Genomic DNA, 22,340 nt, shown 5'->3' with positions numbered 1-22,340 from the left:
TGGAGGTCATTAATTTATAGGGTCACCTATAAGTTGAAAGCAACTTGACAGAACATAACATCTTGGGCTTCCCTGTATATTAAGGGGTGTGTGTGTGTGTGTGTGTGTGTGTGTGTGTGTGTGTGTGTGTGTGTACACATTATATATATATATATACACACACATATACACACACACACACACATTTTAATTGTATTTGTTTGTCTTTGAATGATATTATTTATATAAGGAAGTTGGGGTGAGAGTGAAAAATATGTACAGGAATAATCCACATTTCTTACAGTTGCCTCTAACTTAAATCAAGGAATATAAAATGCCATCTATTTGTTAGCAGATAACTCAAGAAATTTAGTTTTTTGGACTGTACCATAGAGGCTGAAATCCAGCAGCAACTTGTAAGTAAGCCCATTGGATCAATAGAAATTTTGGAGGAGTTAATGCATCAAATCCTCACTGCTTCAATGGGCCTTCTTTAGTTGTAACCTAGTCCTGGATTTCAGCCATACAATCTCCTAGCTAGTGGCCTATCATGAGTGTGGGGTTCTGGGGCTTGTAGTCTGAAAAAAATGAATGCTCTAAGCTCTGATACAGCATTGGCATGTCATACTGTCAGAAAACTGACCTTTGAAACATATATTCTAGTGATCCTCTAGGTACTACCCATTTAATTTTTCTTAATCTCCAGAGTAAAAACAAGGCACTGTGGGGGAGGGAGTGGTAGCTCTTCTGAATGCCACTAGAGATGGGCATAAACCACTGAACCAGGGCAGGGAAGCCAGAGCACTGGCTCTGTGTGGGAGTGGACTGGAGGAGGTGGGGCTGGGAACCACTAGACACCTGTTCAGCCAAAAAACAACAACAACAACAAACAAACCAGCATGTATCACCAGTTTGGAAGTTCATGCCCATCTCTAGATGCCACTAATACCTGCTACAGCTATTAATAGAGAAGCCCAGTACTCACAATACTTTTTCTACCTGTTTGCATCTTGCAAAGTCAGAATGTACATTTCTCTGTGCAATCCAGAATTAAATGGCAAGATTTTTTTCACCATCCCTTGAAAAATATCTCAACAAAACAAGAAACTACAAAGCAGAAGAGCTCTAAAGCCTTTAGTTGTACTTTATCAACCACTAGCTAAGACTTTCAGTTAAAATGCAGTATATATCACACTAGAATACTAAGAAGTATACTTCAAATTAATGCTGTCAGCCAATTACAATTTTGTGCATTGATTAAACAAATTAATTCTAAAAAGATTACTTAGCAGTGATATTTATGATCATGTCTCGCCTTGACTATGCAGTCAAAAGACAATAAAAGTTTCATGAATTAAATTAGAAAGAGCTAGGACTGTACAAGTACAATAATTTGTTATTACCTTATATTCCTAATTCAGTTTGGGAAGTTCATTTTCTAGACATATTGCACAGGACTGACTCTTCAAGGTCCCTTTTTGAATTTTCTTAATAATTCTCTCAATGCTGATTTATAGCTTCCTGTCGCAAGTGCAGGGAAAGAAGTGTAGTTTCTTTGTAAAACAATCTCATTTCCTGCATGAGGATTAAATCTATAATCCAGTATATAGACTTGATATACCAGGCCTTTATGTTGAGGTCCTCAGGATGAGAGTGGCCACTTGTCCCACCATAAGGTGGAATGAGCAACAATCACATTTCTGACTCCAACTAATGATACAGCATGGTGATAGGTTTGATAGAGGGCATTTATTTCAGAAAAGTGGTCTGTCTAACATTCCTCACATGTTTGTAGAACAGGTGGTTCGAACCTACCTCTTGTATTGGGAGTACAGTGCTCAATGTTCACAACATTATTTAAAGGATGCCCTGGGAAGGGAGGCAATATGGACACATGACCACCCGCCAAGCAAGTCTTTGAATCCTTAAATTCTCAAAAAAGGGCTTCAGTCCAGTTAAGTTATCAATAATGGTCAATTGGCTAGGAACCTACCCTAAGAAGGAGGATGCCATTTTTTTGTTAGAGTAACTCATGTTTGTCTTTTGAATTCCAATTGATGGAGTTAAGCTTGCATTGTGGGCAACAACCTGAGGCCAGTAATTGGAATGGAGGATGTTGTGAAAGCCAAGATAGACAAAGAGATTCATGGAGGCAGGGTACCAGAACCTTTTGTGGTCCCCTGATGCCCCTTTTGAGAGTGTCCCCATTAGGTGTGGTACCTATGAAAGCATCAGGTGAATTTTAACTAATAGATCCTGTGTCTTATCCTGAGGGGAATTCAATAAATGACTGCAAACCACAGGAGTTCTACAGTGTTCAATACATGTCCTTTGATGCAGAGGTGTAAATGGTGCACACTTTTGGAATAGTTTTGGAATTGGTATTAGGTTGTAACATTAGATTGCCATTTCACTTCTTTCCTGTACACCAGATGATTTTGAGCTGTTATGTTTTGCCTTAGAGCCCTTTCCATGGGAAGTTTCATCTCATGAGCAGTGTTTGAGCATTTCTGATAATTTTTGGAGTGGGCACTTAAATGCTTGCCACCTGCTGTCTATTATTTGGATGGCTTTTTATTCTCCAGCAGAAAAGGTTCACAGCCTTATGAAAGCTTTCAAGGGGCTTACACAGGAACTGGGTGTTCCCTTTGCAGAGGAGAAGACCAAAGGGTCTTTCCCCATTCTAACATACTTAAGTATTGACTTGGACATCATCCAGAAATCCTGCTGCTTGCCAAAGAGCAAGGTCACAGAACTTAGTGATAGGATTAAGATTTTGTTAACCTGTAAGAAGGTCACACTACAGAACATTCAGGAGGTGGTGAACCTTTCAGCTTTTCAAGCAAAATGATTCCACTGGGTAGGGCATTTCTTATATGGCTGTGTGATGTAATGTGCAAGCTCAAATGGAGGGTCATAAAATCATAGAATAAGTGAGTTGGAAGGGGACTATAAGGGCATTGAGTCCAACCTCCTGCTCAATGCATACATCAAAATCAAATCTGAGATATGGTTATCCAATTTTCTCTTGAATGCCTCTAGCGTTGGAGCACTCACCACCTCCCCAGGTAATTGGTTCCATTGTTGTACTGTTGTAGCAGTTATGAAGATTTTACTGATATTCAACCTACGTAAATCTGGCTTCCTGTAGTTGTAGCCCATTATTATGTGTTCTGCACATTGGGATGATCAAGAACGGATCCTGACCCTCCTCTGTATGACTCCGTTTCAAGAATTTGAAAGTGCTATCATATCTTCTCTCAGTCTTCTTCTTCTTCTTTTTTTAAGGCTCAACAGTCTTTCTTCATAGGGCTTATTTTCTAGTCCCCGATCATCCTTGCTGCCCTCCTCTCAACTTGCTCCAGTTTGGCTGGCATGTTTGAGGACTTGCAGGTATGACAACAGTTTTGGTGGAGTTCAATGGAACTTCCTTTTCAAGAAGAGAACTGGGGGCAGAATTTCAGCTGCACACTGTTTTCCCTGGGTCATTGGGTTTCAGGATATATTTTGGAGGGCTATGGTGTGCCGGAGAGTGCCTACCTTGTTGATATGAGAGTGTCACTTTAACATTTCTAGAGTTTCTTTCCAATAGTTGGGACATTATGATTGTGAGCAAACAAGGGTGCCAGCCGAATTTCTGTTGGAGGGGTGTTCCACAGCCAAGGGGCCACTGCTGAGAAGGCCCGGTTTCTAGTTTTTTCCTTCCGGGCCTTTCTCGGCGTCAGACCCCTCAGCCATCCCTGCTGGCTATGATGGATGATTTGGGTAGATCTGGGTGGGAGAAGACGATCTGCCAAATACTGAAGTCCCAAACCATTTAGGGCTTTATAAGTGATCATTAGCACTTTGAAGTCAACGCGGAAACGGATGGGCAACCAGTGCAAAGCAGCCAGAGTGAGCTAAGGAGCCTGGCTGCCGCATTCTGGACCACCTGAAGTTTCTCCGTCACCCTTGAAGGCAGCCCCATGTAGAGTGCATTACAATGGTCTAATCTCGAGATTACGAGTACATATACTAGAGTAGTGAGGGCCCCCCGATCAAGATATGGTCGCAGCTGGGCAATCCGCCATAGATGAAAATAGGCGGAGCTGACTACGGACACCACCTGGGTGTCCATGGTAAGCGCCGGGTCCAGATGTATCTCCAAGCTGCAGACCTCACTTTTTGCAGCAAGGGTCGTCCCCCCGAAAGAAAGGGAGTTACCTATCCCACTGACAGAGGGACCACCCACCCTCAAGGCCTCCTTCTTGTCCGGGTTCAGCCTCAACCCATTTGACTGCATCCATTCCAGTACAGTCTCCAGGCAGCGCTGGAGGGACAGAATGGCATCCACTGAGGTAGATGAAAAGGAGATATAGTGCTGTGTGTCATCAGCATACTGGTGACACAATGCCCCACACCCCCTGATGACCCCCCCAGCGGCCTCATGTAGATGTTAAACAGCATTGGAGAGATGATCGACCCCTGCGGGACCCCACAATTAGGGCTCCACTCTCTCCAAGCTATACTCTCTGGGGCCGGTCCTCCAAGAAGGAACGGAGCCAAGCAAGCGCTAGGCCACCTATTCCTAACTCAGAGAGCCTCCGCAGGAGGATACCGTGGTCAACAGTATCAAAGGCCGCTGAGATGTCAAGGAGGACCAACAGGGACATATCGCCCCCACCAGCCTCCCTCAACAGGTCATCCATCAGTGCGACCAATGCCGTTTCAGTACCATAGCGCGGCCTGAAGCATCTATCTATCTATCACCCTTCTCCCTTGACATATATCACATTTGTGAACTCTTGGGCAGGCATATACAGGGATAGATATAAGGTCCTCTTATTTCATGGTGCCACTCTGTTAGCTTTCTTTGGGGCCCTTAAGATTAGTGACATATAATCTCATGCATCTGGGCTCACCCTCCAGAGGGGTAATATGGTGTTCACCAAGAGCTACCGGTATATGGTCATCCACCTCTGCAGGTCCAAAACTGACCAGTTGAGTAAGGAAACAACTATCCAGTTTGGCTGATGTTCTGTCCATGTTCTGTCCTTAAATTTCATCCTATACAGGTCATGCTAGACTATTTGTCAGTAACAGGAGGAGGCATGCAAGGCATTTTATTTCAGCACAAGGAAGGTTCCCCCCCCCCTTACTAAATTTCAGTTAAGGAAGGTTACCTATAGGGCTCTATATAGTGTGAGAATTCAGGATTAGAAATTTAGAATACATTTATTTCTCATTGGGACTACTTCAACTGAGCTTTGGGGTACATCATGATTCCCAGTGCAGTGTAGTCGATAGAGTGACAGACAAGGACTCTCGAGAGCATGATTCAAATCCCCACTCAGCCATGAAAACTCAACCATGAAAACCACTCCTTAAATATCTCAGTAACCTTGAAAACCCTTTTGACCTGATAGCATGTAGCAGCAGCAGCAATAACAACAACAAGAAGGAAGTTATAAAGAAGGTGGAGAAGTTGTATTGCCACAGATACTGGTATTATGTGTTTCTGCTACCCCAGTCATAGGCACTTGCTGGTGGTTTTTTGTTTTTCCTTTGTTGTTTAAGGTTCAGGTTTGCCAAAGAGATGGCTGCAGATACTACTGTGTGGTCAGAGTTATGTTTTTTGGACAGCTGACCAAAATGTAGTTTTTATATGCAACCTACCTTATTTACTAGAGGAAATAAGAACATCCATTTTTTTGTGAGCAAGCCTCTTATACATGATCAAACCAGTACATTAGAAGTAGAACTCCCTTGAGAGATAAAAGATTTTGCAACCTTCATATTGCAAATTAAATTGTGTTTGCTCTGCATTTGGTTACAAGCTTCATTTGCAAATAGCACTTAGGCATAAGGCTTTGAAAGGGTAAAAGGAAATGTTGTAATAGCAGGAAGATACTTCTCTTGAATGTTATTTAATCGTTAGCTAGTCAAAAACTTGGTTCTGGTTTCACCATATGTCTTTTATGTCTTCTATAATTTTTCTAAGCTTGGGGAAGCAAAAAAAACTGGCAGACAGAATGACAGACTATGGTGAAGGTCTCTGTGTTTCAGGCAATTCTCGGGGGTGGGAAATTGATGTTTATTTTTCTGAAAATTCTCCGGAACAGCTTGGAAACACCAAGCCCATATTGGACTGAGATGGGCAGGTTTCATCCAATCAAACAAAAGAGCATTGAGATTAGTCCATAAAAATGTTAAATGGATCCTCTCTAGCCTATTTCTTCAGGAACACTTCTTTCCTGAGCAGAGAAATCCTTACATTCTTGTTTTCTCTTTGGAAGTGACAGGATCTGATTTTAGAGAATTGCTTACTACTCTAATTACCTTCTCCTTTCTGCATCCCCAGGTGATTTAAATGGGCCCATTAATCTCCCATAGATAAAAGCAAATGAGTGAATTACTAAGACAGACAAGCCTTTTAAAAAGCCTACCATCATTTTTCTCATACCTCTCTCCTCCACTGAAGCTCATGTCATAAGGTATACCCATTTTAAAAAATGTATTTGTTACATTTATATCCAAGACAAGCACTGATTAGATTTTGAAATCAGATTAGATGGGATATGTTCACAGTTGTGTACTATGTGCAGTCAAGTTGAAACCAATTTATATCAACTCTCATTGGGGTCTTAAAATGTGTTATTTAAAGAGTGTTTTTAGCAGTTTCACTCTCCTCCCCTTAGTGAGTTTCCATGCCAAGTAGGAATTTGAACTCAACTTTCCTGAGTCCTGGTCTATCAATGTATCCAGTATACCATGTGGGATATAATGTTTACTCTTGTACAGTTGTTTAAATGGCAGCTGTTATTACTGCAGATGTTCCAACGCATGAAGGATTTATTACATGCAGTTTTTGAGCTTCCAACATTCAGTGCTTTCATTTAAGAGTTCTAAAAAGAAAGGAGGTACGGGGCTTTTAAGAAGAAATGCCTGTAGCTGAAGCTTGTAGTGAGAGACCAGTGTGGAGTAGTGGATGGAGTGTCAGACTATTCAGGAGACTTGGGTTCAAATCCATCCTTGATCATGGAAACTCAATGGGGACTGGCACTGGTAAACCACTCCTTGAACATGTATCTCAAAAAAACCATATGTTCTTTTTATGTGCCAACAAGTCAGTTCTGACCTATGGTGGTCCCATGAATTAATGACTACCACCAGCACCCCAGACTTCCTACCATAAACAGATCTACCCAAGTTTTGCAAACTCAAGGCTGTGGCTTCCTTTATTCAGTTAATCTGTTTCATATTCAAGAAATTAGAAAGAGACAGGTAACACCTGTAAGTATAAAGATCTACATGACTATTTTTGGTCTCTCTTTTGTTATAGCCAACTAGCACAGCTACCAGCTACATTGTCTCATATTTGGTCTTCCTCGTTACCTGCTGCCTTCAGCTTTTCCTAGCATTACTGTCTTTTCCAGGGAGTCTTGTTTTCTTACATATGTATGATACCCTCAATTTAGTTGCTTTTGCTACCGGCTTTTTTCGTTGTCCAGCTTCCACATCTGTACATAGCAACTGGAAAAAAACATAATGTGGATTATTATTGGCTTGGTCTCTAGTGACACATCATTGTAGTTTTTACATGCTGCCAAGTTGCTTCTGACTTATGGCAACCCTGTGAATGAACAATGTCCAAAATGTCCTGTCATTAACAGCCCTGCTAAGCTCTTGTAAACTCAGGGTGGTGGTTTCCTTTATTGAGCCATATTTGGTCTCATATTTGGTCTTCCTCTTTTCCTGTTGAGAGCCTTGTGGCACAATGCAGTCAAAACTCTGCTCATCGCCTGCTTTCGATACCAATGGATTCAGATACCTGACTCAGGGTTGACTCGGCCCTCCATCCTTTTGATGTCAGTAAATTGAGTACCCAGCTCACTGGAGAGAGCAATGTATGGCTTGCATAATTAAACCCCAAAGCGCTCAGAGAGTGCTTTAAGTGCTATGCAATGTTATATAATCAGCACATTTTGCTTTGCTTTGTTGCCTTCAACTTTTCCTAGCATTATTGCCTATTATTGTATTAACACATCATTACTCTTGAAAAAATTTCTAGTTCCTTTAAAATTGCTCTTCCTAGTCTGTTTTCTTCTTATTTCTTGGCTGCAGACTCCATCTAGATTGATAAGTGAAACAAGGTATAGAAAATCTTTCACTATTTCAATTTCTTCTATATTTACACTGAAGTTATGTAATTCTTCTCTAATCATGATGTTCGTCTTCTTATTTTTCAACTATAATCTTGTTTTTGCACTCTCTTCTTTAAATTTCCTCAGTTGCTATTTCAAGTCACTGCTGTTTTCTGCCAGTAACATGACGTCATCTGCCTATCTTAAATTACTGGTGTTTCTGCCACCACTTTCCATTATTCCTTCATGTTAACCTAATCCAGTTTAGGTTCACATGAAGAATTTTTATATATAAAAATTTCTTATATATAATTTCTTATATATACAGTGGTGCCTCGCTTAACGAGTGCACCGTACAACGACGAAATCGCATAGCGATCCCTTTTTTGGGATCGCTAATGTGATCGCTCAACGACGTTTAGATAGGGCGAAACTCGCTTTGCGAAGATCGGCAAGCGTTTCGCTTACCGATCTTCGCAAAACGAAGCCCCGACGATCAGCTGTTTGGCGGACAAAATGGCTGCCGGAAGCCCCAAAATGGCCGCGCGCAGCGTTTCCGCGCCCTCCCCTCGCTTAATGAGGGCACAAAAATGGCTGCCGGCAATAGGAAACTTCTCTGAACGGTGAGTAAAGGAGCCTTTTGGAACGCATTGAACGATGTTTAAAGCGTTCCAATGGCTTTCCCTGTCCCGTTCAGTGATGTTTCGCTATAGCGAAGGTTAATCCGGAACGGATTAACCTCGCTATACGAGGCACCACTGTATAAGAAATTAGATCTTGAAAAGTACTTGTTTGATTTTCTCCAAATCTGGTGCAGAGCAATCTCATACTGTCTACAGTCACTTTGCTAAATATAGTCTTGATTTGAAAACCCATTCAAAAGTTATAACATTTATTTGTTTTTGTTTTGTTTTACTATCAGAAATGGCGTATAGAATTTTGTTGTGACAGTTCATGCAATATCAGAGATGCACTGCAATACACCTCTAAACAACTTCAATACACCTCTAAACCACTATCATCATCTAGCAGGTCAAGCATCCAACATTAGTTTATCTTGTAGATCCATGTCCAAATGTTGTGTTTTCTGACCATCTTACTGACTGGTATAAAAATATGAACTGCAAGGCCAGCTATTCTTTGTGCTGGGGTGGGCAACTTGTGGTCCTCCAGCTATTATTTGGCAGCAAAGCCCATTATCTGTATCCAACACTGCCAATGGTAGGAGATGATAGGAAATGATAGGGATGCTGGCAAATCTTTTGGTCCGAGTCCAAAAATCCAAATCTGAGTTTTTGGTACCAAGTCCCAAGTCCAAGTCTTTGGTACCATGTCCAGAGTCACAAGTCACAAGTGTGAGTCCCTATTAAAAATAAGCCCTTTTCCCCAGAAAAAAGGGAGGGATGGGTGGATTCTTAATCATGAGTTGAGGCTGAGTCAATTAAAAAAAACTGAGTCAAGTCCAAGTCAAGTCATGAGTGCAAATTAAGTCCGACTTGACAGTGAGTCCTGCAACTCAAATCTCCATCCCTGGGAATTACAGTTCAGCATCTCCAGATACACAGCTGCCCACTTGCAGTGTAAAGAGATAAGTTATTTAACGTTAACTCCTTGAGTCTTACTTCATTTCTTAAATTATGCTTTGCACTCAGTGACCAAACTTATCTAACCAAATAGCCTTTTGTTTGGAAAATGTCTTTTTTCTGCAGTCAATTCATTTGTTTCTTTCAAATGTTTCATATTTTTCCCTTAACCAGATGAGAACTAAAACTTTTGTTCCTTTATTTTGTGAAGATGGGTGTGGCTAGATTTTTCCAGAATAGCTGATTCTGGGAAGTACACTTCAAAGAGGTAATATTTTTTAAATGATTAAGATGCTGTACATTTTTATTTGCAAAATAACATTTAAAAGGTAGCAAGAAGTGCATCAGAGCTCCTTCCCTCCCAGCCATGACACAATGAAAGGTAGCTGTGTTTTTTTAAAGAAAGAAAGATAGACAGTCTAGCATCAGAGCTTTGCTCATACAGTTCTGTTAAGTGGATTACAGATGAGCTCATTCCCAGATGTGGGTCACATTCCATTAAAGGCAGGCTGAGTGCCAAGTGAAAATGGTGCATGGATGGCAGCAATGATTGAATCCACACACCGTCACTTACTATTGCTGCTGGTGATCTAACTGTCTCCGTCTAACCCACAAGATTTCTCACCCCACCCTGTCATGTTGTGGCAGACGTATCAGTCATTCTCAGTAAGTTCCTGACTGTGAAAATCAAGGGCAGCAACAAGGTTTGACATGAAAGGTGACGTGCTGCTTTTATCTACTAGGAGAAGTCCCATTTCATGGAATCCTGCTTCATTTCAGGTTAAGAAGAAGAGAGGCCAAGAGGTAAAAAGGGGAAAGCATAATTTAGGGGAACAGATGGAGAGAGGAAAGCTGCCAGAGTTAGGTGGTATGTGTTAGTGTGTGTGTGTGTGGCATCTGGCCAAAGAGCTACATGTGATGCAGAATATATAATAAGGGCTAGAAAGTGGAATACAATGGAAAAAGACTTTCGTACAATGCACTCCTATGCATGTCATTTATTTACTTATTTATTCATATTTCACCCCAAACCATTGGTTTTTTGTTTTGGTTTTGTTTGTTTTTTTTTTGTTTGTTTTTTGTTTGTTTTTTTGAAACCCAGTGATGGAGGGTAGGGACACTTTTTTAGCTGTTGGTATTATTAGTCATTTGGGAGTCAGAAGGCCTAGCTGATATATCACAAATTATCCAGAGATCTAGCAGTAAATCCAGATTGATCTTCTGGCCATTTCCTGGCTTAACAGAATCCCCAGTTATTGGAGAACATGAACAGAAGAGTATTAAAGCATTCATGCCCTGCTTATGTGCTTCCAATTGCTCCAATTCACCACTATGGGAGCAGAATTCCAGACTAAATGGGCCTGTGGTCTAAGTCAACAATTATATAGTCTCACTAGCAAATGTACCTCACTTCGCCCAGGTTAGAAACCTCTGACTTTCACATACTGCACATATTGGTGGTGTTTTCTTCTTCCTTTTACCAATTCTTGGTTTTCTTTCTTTCTTTGATGCTGGTCTTTGTTTCCAGTCAGCCTAGTAATTACATAAACAAATTAAGCAACAGCTCAAGACTATGATTATGTAGATGAGACCATTAGTCTTGTGCTATGCTGAACATTTATTCCATTTTTTTCAGCCCTTCCCATTCAATTTGATAGAAAATAAAATGTTTTTGAAAATATGTTCAAAGGAAAAGAGAATTATCAGAAATTTATGTGGGTAGGATTAGTTTTTCTGAAGACAAAATTTGGGGTGTTCATTTTTCCTGTTGACTAAAGCATGTCTGTATGCATATTTAAGGACTTCCATTTTGGATTGTGCACATTTATTTGTGCATAATTTGAGAAGGAAAAGAGAAAGCATCTAGGCCGTATGGTTTCCTTCCAATGTCTGGAAATAGAAAGATATGCATACTTTTTCACCAATAGCCCTGTAGACCCTGATTTAACCACATTTCTTCTTTAAAAAAAAAAAAAAACATATCACTCATGTGAAAGAATCCAGGTCAGTGAAAAATAAAATAATATTCAACTAGCTAAATAATTGGATTCTTCTTTGTAACATAGAAACAGAAGTTGTTGGGCTTCTTACAGAGTCTTTTCTTAACCAATTTCTAATTTGTAAAAGCACAGCTTTCTCCATCCAAATGGGCAATCAACAGAAAAGATCCTGCATGCAGTTAAAAGGTTGAAGGAAGAAAATATATTTTGCTAAAATATTGAAGCAGAGGGGCTTTTCACCATCTGGGGCTTCTGCATGCTGTATTTTCCTCAGGCTCAAACTACACATTACACAGAGTTCTGGCCTTTTTGCTATTGTTCTCTCTTTACATTTTTCTTAAACTAAAGCAACCCAAATGAAGTGCATCTGAGTGAAGAAGGGTGGACCATTTAACACCTTCCCATTCTCTAGCTTCTCAGATCAAAATGTAAACACTAGAGCAGTGGTCTCCAACCTTTTTGATACCGCGGACCAGTTGGGGGGATGGGGTATGTGTGCTGGGGGCAGGGCATCCCTCATGCTCATGCACATGCACAAAGGGGCTGCGCTTGCTCGCTCGCATGGGTGCTCACACACATGTGCAAAGGTGCTGTGCTCACTCATGAGGGCACTCACATGCATGCATGAAGGGGCGGGGTGCTCACGCAGCACACACACACACACACATGCACTTGTGTACATGCACAAAGGGGATGTTCAGGTGCACATGCGGGGGGAGTGTGCATGGAGGCAGAAGATCTGTCTCCACGGCCCGATCCGGCCAAGGCACTGGGCCGTGGACCAGCAGTTGGGGACCCCTGCACTAGAGGATGGAGCCCAGCAGATCCTTTGAGTGCAGAAGATTCTGATTCTGGTAGCTCCAGTTTAAGGGACTTGATCGCAGATAAATGAATCACTTTGTCTTGAGATACTTGGGAACATAGGGCCACATCAGTGGTTCCCAATCTTCGGTAGCCGAGATGTTCTTCAACTGCAAATCCCAGAAACCCAGCCAGCAAACCTGGTAGTGATGGCTTCTGAGAATTGCAGTCCAAGAACACCTGGGTTACCCAAGGCAGGGAACCTATGGACTACATGGACAAAATTGTCCAACTTGGCATAAGGCAGCATTCCTATATTCCTGCCACTCCCCGTCAGCTGCATCTTTCAACCATGGTAAAGATTTTTATTGGAATTTATTGGAACCCTTATCTATTCCATGGGTTACATGGAATATTTACAATACTTACAATTCCAATACTTACATGGATGTAAGAATGGTAAAGTGCTATATTCATTATGAAAGCCTAGTAACCAGGCCCCCAAGGACAGTCTAAAAGTGAAAGCAGCTGTATTGATCTCATCCACCATTCAATTCAAGCACTTCTCGTTTCCACATGGAATAAGCCTTTTTAAAAATTATTATAAAAGAAGAATCCCTTTAATTATATTTATAATAATTTAATGGTGGCCACTCCCCCCTTTTTAAAAAAAAAAAGATTGGAGCCACATCAGCTCTTTTCTAGTCCTCTGGCAGTTTGTCTGTGCTCCAGGACCTCTCAAAGATTTCATTCAGTGGTTCCGAGATCACATCTGCCAGTTCTTTTAGTACACTGGGGTGTAAACCATCCAGTCCAGGAGACTTGAACTCATTCAAAGCAGCTTAGGTGTTCTTTTACCACTTCCTTACCTATTTTGGCCTGGTTCGCTCTCCTATCTCCCACAGTGCTGTTTTTGACAGGATGGACCAATTTTTCCTTTTGCGTAAATACAGATGCAAAATAATAATAATATTAATAATTAAGCAGATCTGCTGTCTCCCTGTTGCCGGTCACATTCTTGTCATCTTCTCCCACTAGTGGACAAACCATTTCCTTGACTTTCCTCTTGCTCCTTACATGTTGAAAGAACCTTTTTTTTTGTTATTTTGGCATTTGATGCAAGTCGTAGTTCATTCTGAGCCTTAGCCTTCCTGACTCCATCCTTGCATATTTGAGCTATTTGCTGGTATTCTGTTCTAGTTATGTGCCCCTTTTTTCAGTTTTTTTAAATACTTATCCTTTTTGTCCCTTAGCTTGTCAGAGAGCTGACCCTCTAGTTCCCTCCTCTACCTTTTGGATCCAGGCCAGTCTTGACAGATGTCTCTTGTTTTTCTTGTTGTTTTGGTTTGGGCCTTTATTATCTCACCTTTCAGGGTTTCCCAAGCATTCTAAACTGTTTTCCCCTTTAGGATTTCCATCCATGGAATCCTTCCTATTACATCTCTTAGTTTGTTAAAGTCAGCTCTCTTAAAATCTACAACATTAGTCTGACTTAGTACAGTTACCCTTGCCTGCATGATGATGAAAGAAAACTCTGATTTCAAACCCCCACTGAGGCGCCGCCATCGCTGTCCATGCCATGAAGGAACAGGCTGGGTAGGTGGGACTCGTCTGCCCTGGAAGGCAGCCCACATAGAAGAAGGAAAACTCTGATTTCAAAGCCACACTGAGACGCTACCATCGCTGTCCATGCCATGAAGGAATAGGCCGGGTAGGTGGGACTTGTCAGCCCTGGAAGGCAGCCCATCTAGGAGAAGGAAAATGTTGACTTCAAACCTCCACTGCCTTGTGGCTATATCCACTGATAGAAAAGGCTTCAGGAGTTAACCTTGAGGCAAAATCCAGAGCCGGAGTCTCAGAGACAGTTCGTGTCATTCTGTCAACTCCTGCAACGTCGCTAAAACCAGTTGTATTAGCTCTTGCCTTTCCATTGGACTATTTCAGTGATGTGGAGAGGGGGGATTTGCTGGTTGGGTAACAGCCTATCTTCCATATTATTTTACCCAGGCTTCATGCCCTGGAGAGGACACTCCAGCTTCGCCTACAGTGTAAAAGCGCTAGATGCTGTTCGAAGTCCTCCATATAGAGCACATTACCATAGTCTCTCGAGACTGAAGGATGCCTATGATGATGATGATGAATTCTAATATGATATGGTCGCTTTTGTCCTAAAGTTCCTACAATTTCCATTCCCTCAACTATTTCCTTCATATTAGTAACTATTAAGTCCAGTATGGCTGACCCTGAGGCCTTAGAAATAGCAGAGAGGAGAAGGGAAACAAAATGCAAGGGAGATAGGGAAAGCTACAGAAAATTGAATGCAGACTTCCAAAGAATAGCAAGGAGAGACAAGAGGGCCTTCTTAAATGAACAATGCAAGGAAATAGAGGAAAATAATAGAAAAGGAAAAACCAGAGATCTGTTCAGGAAAATTGGAGATATTAGAGGAACATTTTGTGCAAAGATGAACATGATAAAGGACAAAAATGGGAGGGACCTAACAGAAGCAGAAGACATCAAGAAGAGGTGGCAAGAATACACAGAGGAATTATACCAGAAAGATCTGGATGTCCCGGACAACCCAGATAGTGTGGTTGCTGACCTTGAGCCAGACATCCTGGAGAGTGAAGTCAAGTGGGCCTTAGAAAGCCTGGCTAACAACAAGGCCAGTGGAGGTGATGACATTCCAGTTGAACTATTTAAAATCTTAAAAGATGATGCTGTTAAGGTGCTACATTCAATATGCCAGCAAGTTTGGAAAACTCAACAGTGGCCAGAGGATTGGAAAAGATCAGTCTACATCCCAATCCCAAAGAAAGGCAGTGCCAAAGAATGCTCCAACTACCGTACAATTGCACTCATTTCACACGCTAGCAAGGTTATGCTCAAAATCCTACAAGGTAGGCTTCAGCAGTATGTGGACCGAGAACTCCCAGAAGTACAAGCTGGATTCCGAAGGGGCAGAGGAACTAGAGACCAAATTGCTAACATGCGCTGGATTATGGAAAAAGCCAGAGAGTTCCAGAAAAATATCTACTTCTGCTTCATTGACTATGCAAAGGTCTTTGACTGTGTGGACCACAGCAAACTATGGCAAGTCCTTACAGAAATGGGAGTGCCTGACCACCTTGTCTATCTCCTGAGAAACCTGTATGTGGGACAGGAAGCAACAGTTAGAACTGGATATGGAACAACTGATTGATTCAAAATTGGGAAAGGAGTATGACAAGGCTGTATATTGTCCCTCGGCTTATTTAACTTATATGCAGAATACATCATGCGGAAGGCTGGACTGGAGGAATCCCATGCCAGAATTAAGATTGCCAGAAGAAATGTCAACAACCTCCGACATGCAGATGATACCACTCTGATGGCAGAAAATGAGGAGGAATTAAAGAACCTTTTATGGTGGGGAAAGAGGAGAGTGCAAAAAATGGCCTGAACTCAACATCAAAAAAACTAAGATCATGGCCACTGGTCCCATCACCTCCTGGGAAATAGAAGGGGAAGATATGGAGGCAGTGACAGATTTTACTTTCTTGGGCTCGATGATCACTGTAGATGGAGACAGCAGCCACGAAATTAAAAGACGCCTGCTTCTTGGGAGGAAAGCAATGGCAAACCTTGACAGCATCAGACATCACCTTGCCAACAAAAGTCCGAATAGTCAAAGCTATGGTTTTTCCTGTCGCAACGTATGGAAGTGAGAGCTGAACCATAAAGAAAGCAGACCGCCGAAGAATTGATGCCTTTGAATTGTGGTGCTGGAGGAGGCTCTTGAGAGTCCCCTGGACTGCAAGGAGAACAAACCGATCAGTTCTAAAGGAAATCAACCCTGAGTGCTCACTGGAAGGACAGATCCTGAAGCTGAGGCTCCAGTACTTTGGCCATCTCATGAGAAGAGAAGACTCCTTGGAAAAGACCTTGATGTTAGGAAAGTGTGACAGCAAGAGGAGAAGGGGACGACAGAGGATGAGATGGCTGGACAGTGTCTGCGAAGCAACCAACATGAATTTGACACAACTACGGGAGGCAGTGGAAGATAGGAGGGCCTGGCGTGCTCTGGTTCATGGGGTCACGAAGAGTCGGACACGACTAAACGACTAAACGACGATGGCTGACCCTCCTCTACCTTTTGGATGATAAAGTTGTTAGCCAGGCATGTCAGGAACATTCAGAGATAAGAGTCTGCAGATGACATTGATGAGTAGGCCCCATGTTCCCCAGATATACAGGTCTCTCTGACTTGTTTAAGCTCTTTTTAAACAAAGACCATTTTCTTTATTATGGTGCTCTCTCCTTTCCATCTAAAATCAAGTCACTGTATTTTATACTGATGTTGCTTCATGCTGTACCCAATGAAGAACGACAGCCAAAAAGATTGTCAGTACGGACAGCAAACCTCACATTCAATTATGTTCAGTGTTAAGTGAATTCACTTGACTCTGACATCCTTTGCATTGGAATATATTTCCTTGGTAGAATTTTTACAATTGTGCATGTGTTTGAGTGTACATGCACACACATACACAAAATCCATGCCTCATTCTCTATGCAGTATATACCTTGCATGCACAATTTTTCATACTGAGTGTAGAGCCATGTAGAGGCTCATAGTCCCATCTTTCAGACTTCAAAATATTCATCAGGTTCCAGGTTTGCCTTCTTACTTGTCCTAATTTTAAAAAAAAATCTTTATCTTCACCTTTACAGGACTTCATGGTTTTGCCCTCCTTGTTTTTCAGCTCATGTTCAGATATAAGTTTGTTTATCCCTTTTTAAAACATTGTTTTTTAAAAAATAAATAGTGCTAAATCATAAAACAATTTTTAAAAAACAGAAGTATGCAAGTGAAGAAAAGTAAAAACCTCCAAATGAAAAGCTATCAAGAGAGAATCAGGTTTTTGGGGGGGGGCAGGAAGAGGATGAGTAATAGAAAGACACCAATTTTAAGAGTCCCAGTATCGGGGGGGGGGGGAGAAACTAGGCATCAACCTTTATGAAAGGCAACCAAACATCCAAGTATGATATCCATGTACAGCTGCCCTCCATATGTCATGTGTTCACATGTGAAAGAAGGCAGAAAGTTCAGTCCATTGATTAATGGAGGGCAGCTTTTGTCTTTCCAGTGCTGCAGTATCAATCATTTAGCCAACACAAGGCTGTGGACAAATTGAATAATTTCCATGAGACATTTGTTCATTGATTAATTTCAATGAGATATTTATATAATTTAACAAAGTAGGTACCTTTACAAAATTCAAAGATTACCCAAATACAAAATTAATATGCATCATAACACCCATTCACTCCCTGAAAAATTGACATAGCCAGAGTGCATGTTCATGAGATGCATCACAGATGTATTGCAGCACCAACAAGACTTACTCAAACCTTTTGTATAAATGTTGTTAAGGTGCCCCATATACAGTGGTGCCTCGCTTAACGAGCGCACCGTATAACGAAGAATCCGTATAGCGATCCCTTTTTGGGGATCGCTATACGGAGCTGCCCCCATCGCCGCACTCGCTTTGCGACGATTGGGGCGTCCGGCGGCCATTTTGGAGCCACCGAACAGCTGATCGGCGGCTCCAAAATGGCCGCCGGATGACCCAAAATGGCCCCCTGTCAGTGTTTTCGCGCCCTCCCCTTGCTTACCGAGGTCGCGAAAACGCTGCGGGGAGCCATTTCGGGTCATTTTAATGGCCGCGGACGACCCGGAATGCCCCCCCCCGCAGCGTTTTCGCGACCTCGGTAAGCAAGGGGAGGGTGCGAAAACACTGACAGGGGGCCATTTTGGGTCATCCGGCGGCCATTTTGGAGCCGCCGAACAGCTGATCGGCGGCTCCAAAATGGCCGCCAGACCGCGAAAACATCGCTGGAGGGGTAAGTTTTGGTGCCTATTGGAACGCATTAAACTAAGTTTAATGCGTTCCAATAGGCTTTTCCTGCCCCGTGCAGCGATGTTTTCGCATAGCGAAGGTTAATCCGGAACGGATTAACCTCGCTATGCGGGGCACCACTGTACTTCACTTTTGTGAAGCTACAGTTTTAGATCCCTAAATACAGAACTGGGACAATTCAGTTCTTCCTTCCATATTTGCCTCCAACCTTGAATATCATACTTAGTGGTTAGCATTAAATTATTACAAATAAAATTAAAGAGATTTTTTTCTATACTGATTCAATGGCTGAAATCCAGTAGTAAGTCACAACTAGAGTAGACCCATCAAATCAATACAACTTACATAGATGTGTACTCACCAAAATCTACTCTAGTTGTGATTTACTAGATTTCAGACGATATGTATATAAAAATGTAGAGGAGATGCTGAAGCTACAGGACCATACTTCGATATCAGTCAACGTTTTAGTAATTAGCTGTAAATACTGCCATTCAACAGAATCTGACAATTTGTATCCAGACAGCAGGTTAGAGGATGAGAGAAATTCAGCAATTTCAATAAACAGTTGATCCAAAGTGAAAATTCTGCTATTCATCCTTACCTTTCAAGAAAATGACTTCTTTATTTCTGGATTATCTCATAAGATTAGTTTAGCATAAGAAAATGGATCATACTGTAATTACTCTGATATTGTACACCAGAGGTTTGCTCATCCTACCAACCAACTTAATCCATTAGTTTTTATCTCTCACAAAAACTAAATACCGTATTTTTTGCTCCATAAGACGCACTTTTTCTCTTCAAAAAGGTGGGAGGGAAAGTACATGCGTCTTATGGAGTGAATGCAGTAACCCAGGGCTCAGCCACCACCACCCAAAAGCCTCCCACTGCATTTAGACCTCACCATTCTGCACTGCTAGCTTTCCAGGACCTGCTTCCTGCAGCCCACCTGGAAAACCAGCAAGGCAAATAGGCCTATGGCAGCAAACAGTGAAAATAGCCAAGGACCAAAGGATAGTTCTAGAAACACCAGGGGAAACCATAAACACAGTCTCCCACTTAGGCAGTTGGTTTTCCCATGTTTGGGGAAATCACAGGAGTCAGCTCATCTGAAGTGCAATAGATGAGCCTTACCCTGGGAAAACCACTTTTACAACAATGGTATCTCCCCTGCCAGGTCTGAGTTTGAATGGCTTCTAAGCCTCCTGGCCCTTTGTGTGCCCTACCCTCCAAAGGCATGGTGACCCCCGGCTGCACCTCCTGATTAGAACAGGGCTGCATAGCCCCAATCCCAAAAGAGGCCAGGAGAGCTCTTCAGTGTTTTGGGGTGCCCTGCAGGACCCCCATCAGGGGCTGGATGTTCCTCCCACAATCCTTCAGTGCACAGATATTAGCATATCTGCCTGCTTGCATCACCCAATTGGCTATTGGAGAAGCAAAGCAGGAAGGAGGAGTCTCTTTCCCTTCACCTTCTGCAGAGAAGTTAAACCATGTGACCAACCAGACATGTGGAGAACCAGAGAGAGAGAGAGAGAGAGAGGACAGAAACAAAAGCTTCTAAAATTGCCAGTAAGTTTAATATTTTTTTATTTATTTTATTTATTTTATTTATTTTATAGGCCTTGGTAGTAAGCTGCATCACTTCCCCACAAATTAAGCCTAAATAGAAGTAATTTTGCAGATATTTAAAACATTAAGGGACCTGGGGGGGAGGCTAATGTGTATTGTTAGCCAAATTTCATTCTGAAGCACAGAATGATTAAAAAGGCACTGAGCACATGCAGAATAAAGTTCAAAAGGGAAACTAAAAGGGACCTAACACTCCTTTCCTTAATATATTACCACTAGGGCTACAGGTTTTATTTGGTGTATTAGCTTGCCACAGTTTTTATGGACTCATCAGGAGTAAGGCAATTTGAATTGCAGAGGGCAGATCTGAATCACAGATCTGAATATGTCCAAGTAAAGCTTTGAAATCTTGAAAATTGGTTTAAGAACCCAACATTTCATAAATAGCATTTCACACGTACACACACACAACTGGAAACAGAAATTTTAGTACTATTTTTGTGTTAATAAAAGCTGCATGGTGTCACTCCCCCTGTTTTTATTGGTTTTTCTTAATCATTGTTGTTCTACAATATTGCTGGTAGATTTTATCTTTTTATTGTGATTCCCAGCTACTGTATTTTATCCTATTGTAGTCTCTAAAACTGGACAACCATCTGTCAGATCTGCTCTGATTTGGATTCCTGCATTGAACCAGGGGTTGGAATTGATGGCCTTACAGTATAGGCCTCTTCCAACTCCATTATTCTATGATTCTGTGCTGCTTTGAGATTATATTTGTAAAAGCAAGCAGGCAGTAGATGTTGTGATGTATAAGGGGCACATTTTTCTTGCAGAGTATGGGAACTCATTCTACCAGTGCAAGGATGATAAAGCAGAAAAGGCTAGCATATAACATTCCTTTTAAACTAGAGGTAGTAAAATATGCTAAGGAGTATGGAAACAGTGAACACTGCAGAGACATTTTGGGCCTCCTCATCTGAAAAAATGATTAAAGAGTGGAGGAAACAGGAGGATCAGCTGCAAAAAGCTGATAAAAGTAAGCACACTTTCTGTGGACATGCTGCATGCTGCAAAGTAAAGAACTGAATGATGGAGAGAGAAAACTTTATTGCTGTAAAGAAGGAAGGGAGGAAGGGAGGGAGTGGAAGTGAGGCATGCTTTGCTGTTTGCTTACACCTGTGCTGGTGGTGATTTCTTCATCATAGCTCTTATTGACTACCCAGCAACAATCTGTTTATTCATCTCTTTCAGTGCAATAACAATTCATTATAAGTGTTAAAACTTGAGATGGTAATTCCCACTCATTGTGTGTCATCTTGGTGTAGAAGTCTGCTTCATGATTCTCCACTTCTGGTACATGTATGACTTGTGAAATGACATGCTTGAGAATACACCAGTCCCAAAACTGTACTGTTAGTAGCAAGAAAGACATGGATTTTGTTCCTCCTTGGTGGTTGATATAAAGCATTGTAGTGTTGTTGTCTGTGGCTATTGGAATAACTTTGCCAACTACAAATTGTTCAAAAGCTCTCACTGTGTTGTACACTGCAAGAAGTTTGAGGTAATTGATGTGACAACATCTATCTATTGCTACTGCCTTATGAATTTGCCAGAATATTTTTTCCCTGTTTTCCTCTCCTAAAAATGAGGTGCGTCTTACGGAGAGGTGCGTCTTATGGAGCGAAAAATACGGTATATGAATATGTAACTGAATACATTCATGTTTCCCCCTCCTTATCTTTGTGTGTTCGATCTTTTTCATCACATTTCCTTCCAAACCATCCACCACCGTCACATATATACATCATGTCCCAGTCACCATGGCCCTCCCAATACATGTACCTACATTCTTTCACTGCTACCTTTACCTATTTTCTCCATTTTACCACACAATCCATTGAGACATAAATTCCTGGGACAGAGATGCATTCACCCCCCTTATCTTTATCTCTGTACAAAGATCATCATCAACAACAACAACAATAACAACATATCAAGACAATTACTCTCTGAAATTTATTTTATCTTATTCTCTCACTGGGTACTGATGAACTTATTATCTTCCAGGGCTCAGAGACAGGGAGAAAAACTAAAATGGAAGCTTCTAGAAATAATCTGGTCAATGTGACAGCATATAATCTGTTGTGCTGTATATGGTTTCAAAAACAAACTCTACCATCCCTATAGATTTTATTTTGGGGTCTGCTCTGGGACTTTGATGATATTGTGATATTATTAACAGAATACACAGAGAAGTCTCCCCATTTCTTTCCCTGTGTCTGGTTTCTTCTCCCTTCCTCCTCACCCTCCTTCTTCCCAATTTCATTCATTCGCATGCAGAGAAACCCCCGTCCTCTCACATCTTTCCTCCCACAC

At 41.6% G+C, this 22,340-nt stretch overlaps 1 pseudogene; it reads right to left on the bottom strand.

Annotated features, from left to right (window-relative positions):
• Positions 1-19,424: 19,424 nt before the first annotated feature.
• LOC144588522 (U1 spliceosomal RNA) lies at positions 19,425-19,577 on the bottom strand (annotated as a pseudogene).
• Positions 19,578-22,340: the final 2,763 nt, after the last annotated feature.

This window comes from Pogona vitticeps, chromosome 3 (assembly GCF_051106095.1).
Source record: "Pogona vitticeps strain Pit_001003342236 chromosome 3, PviZW2.1, whole genome shotgun sequence".
In the NCBI taxonomy this organism is placed as follows: Eukaryota; Metazoa; Chordata; class Lepidosauria; order Squamata; family Agamidae; genus Pogona; species Pogona vitticeps.
The sequence above is the reverse complement of the archived record's forward strand: the minus strand, read 5'-3'. Positions and strand labels throughout refer to the sequence as shown.